This window comes from Muscardinus avellanarius (assembly GCF_963383645.1).
Source record: "Muscardinus avellanarius genome assembly, chromosome: 4".
NCBI classification, from domain to species: domain Eukaryota; kingdom Metazoa; phylum Chordata; class Mammalia; order Rodentia; family Gliridae; genus Muscardinus; species Muscardinus avellanarius.
In genome coordinates, this window is record NC_137789.1 from 8,223,549 (window position 1) to 8,229,360 (window position 5,812).

The window sequence follows — 5,812 nt, forward strand, 5'->3', positions numbered from 1 at the left end:
TTGGGTACTATAAGAGTGGGTTGTTGTAAAGCAGGCTTGGCTTTCTCAGCTTCCCTCTTGGGTCCTCTCTCACGAGTGAGTGCTCTCTTTCAAGTGCTCCTGCCTTGGGATGCTACCTATCACAAGGCTCTCACCCAAAACTGATGCTGATGACTTGCACTTGGACTTCCAGAACTGTGAGCTAAACAAAACTCTTTTCTTTATAAAACGCCCAGTCTGTCTGTTTTTTGTTTTTGTTTTTTTTTTTTTTTAGAGCCACACAAAACAGACTAAGGAAAACATCGATCCACATCAAAACATTAGGCTATGGCTCTGAGCAGATGGTGTGCAATAATTAGTAATGACCAAGAATCAACATGGCTTTTCTAGGGACTGATTATTTATCATTAACCTTATTTCCATCATAAGATAATCACTTGGTTCATAAATAAAGGGAATGGCACAAGTATACCTCAATTTTCACAAAGCCTGCATGTAGGTTCAATTATGGGATTATGGATCAGTCCACCGGGTAGCCAGGCCACTACTGGGGCCGTCAAGAGTGGGATCGGTATTTGCAACGCGACATGCACAGAGAAATATCTCAGAAAATAAAACCCAGATGCTTCCCCTAATCAGCAGTAACTAGGAGGAAAGGGGCAACAGGAAGAGGTCAAGCTATAAAAAGGGCCCTATAGTGAGGCAATTAAGATGACCAGTCAGAGGGTATGGAATAGGGGCGGATGGAGCCTCTTTAAAACTCAGGAGGTACATAAACAAATGTATCAAAGTTAATCACCAAACAAGCATGGGATTGAGGGAGGGGGAGGGAATGGGATGGGGAGTGGATGAGGGCTAATTGGATGATGTGTGCTTGTATATCCTCTCAAGTCTTGTATTCCAATGTGATATATGATTACAGTGCACCAATAAAAAAATATCAGGTTATTGAACTAGTCAAGCCAACCTCAAAGACCTCTATTCATCAGCCTGTCCATTATAAACCTTGATTGATCTCTGGATGAAAAGATAGAAAACTTCCTTTCCCACTGTGCAGCTGACCTAGAGCTGGAGAAAGAGTTGATATGCTGCCTTTCAGAGTCTTGATTTTCAAGGAAGTAAACATGTTCCAAAAGGGACCTGAAACAAGATGAAGAATAATGTAGCTTAAAAAAAAATTCTAGCAACATTTTCAGGATGGAGTGGCTCTGGCTGGCCTTACACTTTGGTTGAAAAAGAACCAAGGTTTTTGCCAAGTTCAGTGTAAATACCAGGCAACAATGTGCTGTGGATGTTTAAAAAGCTGATGAGATTCTAGCCAGTGGAGTGTCCGTATCACGTGGGCGACAGTCTTGCAGTGCCCTGCACCTGTCAGACACTCCTCAGCTTGGGGATCTCCTTTTGATAGATAAGTAATAAATATTGGCCAGCAGATAAGTAGGATTGTGACCGATCAAGTGGGGGACAGTGAGAAGACATGGGCCTTCGCAGGAAAATAAGAACATTGTTACCTATTTGGATGGCTCTCGGGAGAAAAAGTTCCTTTCCCTTGACTGGCCAGTGGGCTGTTTTTCCAAGTGTGCTGCACAGAGCAAAATTAAGATGAAATTTATGGGATGGTGGATTTCAAGTTAAGACAGGGTTTCTATAGTCAAGGCTAATGAAACCCAGAAGGGGCTTTCTTGTAAAGTATTAAACAAAAGCGTTCCAGAAGCCAGGCATGGTGGTACACACCTGTAACCCCAGTACTTGGGAGGCTGAGACAGGAGGGTCTTAGGTTCATGGCCAGCCTCAGCAACTCTGTCAGACTCTAGCAACTTAGACTCTGTTTCAAGATTAAATAAATAAATAAATAAATAAATAAATAGGGCTGGGAATGTAACTCAGAGATAGAATGAACCATGGGTTCAAACTTGAGTACCAAACAAAATGTCTCTATCTTTCTAAGCTTTGAACCATCTTCTTCCCTTAAGTGTGGTGGGCAGACTGAATATGGTATATTTCATCCCCACAATTAGGTAAAATGATGAAGGAATGTTGCAGATATAATGAATGTCCCAAATCAATTGAGCAAGAGAGACAGATTATCCTGTCTTTGTTAGCTGTCTGGTTGCAAGATGGCCTCTACAGGTAGCAGCATGGCAAGGGACTCCTGGCCTCCAGGAGCGGAGAGTCTCTCTGCTGACAGCCAACAAGAAAACGGTGACCTCAGCCATACCAGCACAAGGGAACAAATTCTGCCGCAATACATGAGCCTGGAAGAAACCCCGAGCCTCGGGTGTGAACACAGCCTGTACTGTGCTTTGATTGAGGCTGCTAAGACCCTGACCAGAGAATTCAGAAAACTCACGTCCAGACTTCTAACCCAGAGGAAGCAATAAATTCTTGTTGCTTTCAGCCACTACATTTGTATTATATAGCAAGAGAAAACTCATATAGGAGTAAGAATCCTGTTTGGCCTGTCCCTGACACTGTCTCATTACAGCGCACATTTTCTATTTCATTGCAATACAAGCAATGTAATCTACCCCTAACTCAACTTATGTTCCCTCTGTCTTAAGTTTGCCAGGGCCTGGGTAGAGATATACCTCCTTCCAAGGGTCTGGCAATAGAAGCAGGTAGATATGAGGCTTCTTCCCTCATCCCATCAAAGGGCAGCCTGGTGCTGAGGCTGAGGAGGAGAAAGAAGGCTGTAAGGGGCTGTGGCCAGGACCAGACAAAACGGCCCTCCCGATGGAGGGAGGCTAAGCAGAGCGTTGTTTTATGAGCCACCCATGGGCTGATCATGAAGTGTTCTTACAAAAGTGTTCCTAAAGTGACGAGACTGCAGGAGCCCAGGTGGGAGGCTCTGTAGTTCAAAAGCAAAGGTGCTGGTGGCCTGCTCCGTGGGCGGGTGGCTGGAGAAGGGGAGGATGGAGAGGTGTTTAAGAGGAAGATTCTGAAGGACGTACTGATTAAATCAAGGAGAGGCTGATGAGAAAGAAAGAAATGAAGATGGTCTCCATTTTTCTTTCCTTCCTCTTTCTTTTTTCCTTTCTTCTTTCTCTCTTTCATTCTTACTTCCCTTTTCTTTCTTTTCTTCTTTTTTTGTAATGTTAGGGATGAAACCCAGGAGCATTCTACCACTGAGCTAAACCCTAGCCCTTTTTTATTCTGAACAGTGTTGCACTCTGGCCTGGAGCCTGTACTGCTCCTGTCTTGACCTCTCACCATGCCGAGCTTCTCCTCTTCCTTTCTGGAGTAAGTGCAGAGTGGTAATGCTATTCCACTGGCACCAGGGTGGGTTACGAGAGGCAAGATGGGAGCTGGTGCCAAATTGTTTGAGGCTGTGCATTTTGTGTGTCAATTTGGGGGTGGACATTCTGAGTGTCTGTCAGTGGGACACCCAAGTGGGCAGGGTAGAGTCTAGGTCTGGAGGTAGGAAGGGAGGCAGGCCTGGGTATGGTTTAAGATGCATCAGCATAAACATTAATGTGACTGTTCATTTTCGCTTTTGACTTCATGGGATTGAAGGATGCCGAGGAAATTGATAAGCATACTTCTGGGCATGTCTACAGAGTGTTTGCAGAGGAGATTGGCATATGGGTCAGCAAAGAGAGCAGGAAAGGCCTGTCCTGAACGTGGGCAGCACCATCCAGTAGGCTGGGGGTTGGGATGGAATGAAGAAGAAGAAGGAGGAGGCCTGCCGGAGGAGCTGCATTTTGGCTTTTGCTGTTGCCTTAAGACATCGGACTCTGGTGTCTTTGGCTTTGGATGTAGACTTGCACCAGACCCGCCTCAAGAAGTTCCCAGGCCTTCAGCCCCAAGCTGAGGCTGCACTGCTGGTCTGTCTTGTTTGAAGCTCCAGCTTCTTGGACTGAGAAGCAACTGGTTTCCCCTGTGCTTCCGCCTGGAGACAGCCACTGTGGGACGATCCAGTCTTTGATTGTGTAAACCAATCTGATAAATCCTCTCTTATAATTGTGTATACCCGAATGCAGAAGAATCCTGGGCAAATGCTTCCACCCTCTAGGAAGAGTGTATGTGGTAGGACTGGAGGAGTGGGAAAGAGTCCTAAGGACACTGACATGTAAGAATCAGGCGGATAAGAACAGACTGGCAAAGCCAACCGAGATGCAGCATGCAGGGTAGACAGGAAATAACATGGTGTCCTGAAAGCCAGAGCATGGTAATGAACAGAGGAGCGCTCAGTACCACGCAGGGCAGGAAGGCAGTGCTGCCTGGCTCTGCTGCCTGGCTCTGAGTGGTGCTGAGTAGATTCGACACCAAGAAGATGGCAGGAAACCCTGGCCAGAGCTCTTCAGAGGAGTAGTGGGACAGAGTGAAGGCATTCCAGGGGGTGAATGCAATGTGGAGTAGAAGACCATGCTTTCAAGGCCTTTGTCCATGAAGGACAATGGGAGACTGAGAGGAAGAGGAAGAGACCCAGTGGGGGTGTGTTCTGGGAAAAGAGAGCCTGTGCTTGAATTTTTTTTTTTTTTTTTTTTTTTTTTTTTTTGCGGGTCTGGGGATGGAACCCAGAGGCATTTGACCTCCGAGCTACACCCCTGCCCTAGTTTTTTTTATTCTTTATTGTGAAACAGGATCTCACTAAGTTGTGGAGGGCCTCACTAAGTAGCTGAGGCTGTCTGCAAACCACGATCCTCTCGTCTCAGCCTCCCCAATGCTGGGATTACAAGCGTGCGCCACCACGCCCAGCTGTGTTTGAATTTTGACGGAAAGGAGTCAAGAGAGGTGGAGAGTCTCTGGATGTCAAACATAAATCATCTATTTTTCATTTATTCACTTAAAATCTTTCTTGAGCACTGACCATTTGTCAGGTCGTGGGCTAAGTAGATTTTCCTCCAGGGAGAAAGGCTGCATGGGAAGTCTAATGACTTTCTAGCCTGTTCTTAGAAATGCATTCAAAGTTATGTTAACAGGTTGGATCTGGTAGATAAAATACCGCAGCTCTTTGGTCAGATGTTATTTGTTACTTGACATTACATTATTTTCCTAATTAGCTTCCCAGGGTTTCTTGGTCTGCTGTACTGCGGGTCGTTAGTAGGCTGCTCCGATGTGGCCCCCCAGGTCTCCTGAGGGGCAAGCACATGAGCGCTGTGTCCTTGGAAAGCTGGAAGCCAGGGGTCCTTCCAAGGGCCAGAACATTCCATGGTTCCGGAGGCCTGAGGCTAAATTCCATGCGAGGGGCCCCGGTGCCTTGTTTTCCGCTAGGTTGACCTATGCTGGAAAAGGCTGGAGACAAAGAGCTGCTTATGTAGCGTTTGGACAGGACAGACAGAAAGCACATGGTCAGGAGCTAGCGTTCTGTAGCCGTGCTCCCCGTTCCTCTGCACTGAAGCCTTATGTGCTTTTAATTTCCAATCTGTTGTAGATGGAAGCTTATGGGACGCTTTCTGTCGTTGGACCTGGGGAGAGTTGTGCAGGGACGGACCCTCCGGGGCCCAGAACCAGCTTTGAGCAGCATAGTTCATTCCCCTTTCAGTGACACTAATTCAGACTCCTTCTATGTGCCTACCCACACCTGCCATCCCTCTGCTGCGTCTGCTTCTGGGCGCCCACCAGCTCAGCTCAGGGGCCACGCTTCCCAGAGATTCCATCTTACCCACTCTTCCTTGGAGGGAACCGGTGACTGTTGTTTCCCCAACAGAAGGAAGGGTTTGAGTGTTTGGAGTTTTTTTTGGCAAAGCGTGGTGGCACATGCTTGTAATCCCAGCATTTGGGAGGCTGAGACAGGAGGATTATGGTTCAAGGACAGCCTCAGCTACTTAGTGAGGCTCTTTGCAACTCAGTGAGACCCTGTTGCAAAACAAAGAATAAAACATAGGGCTGG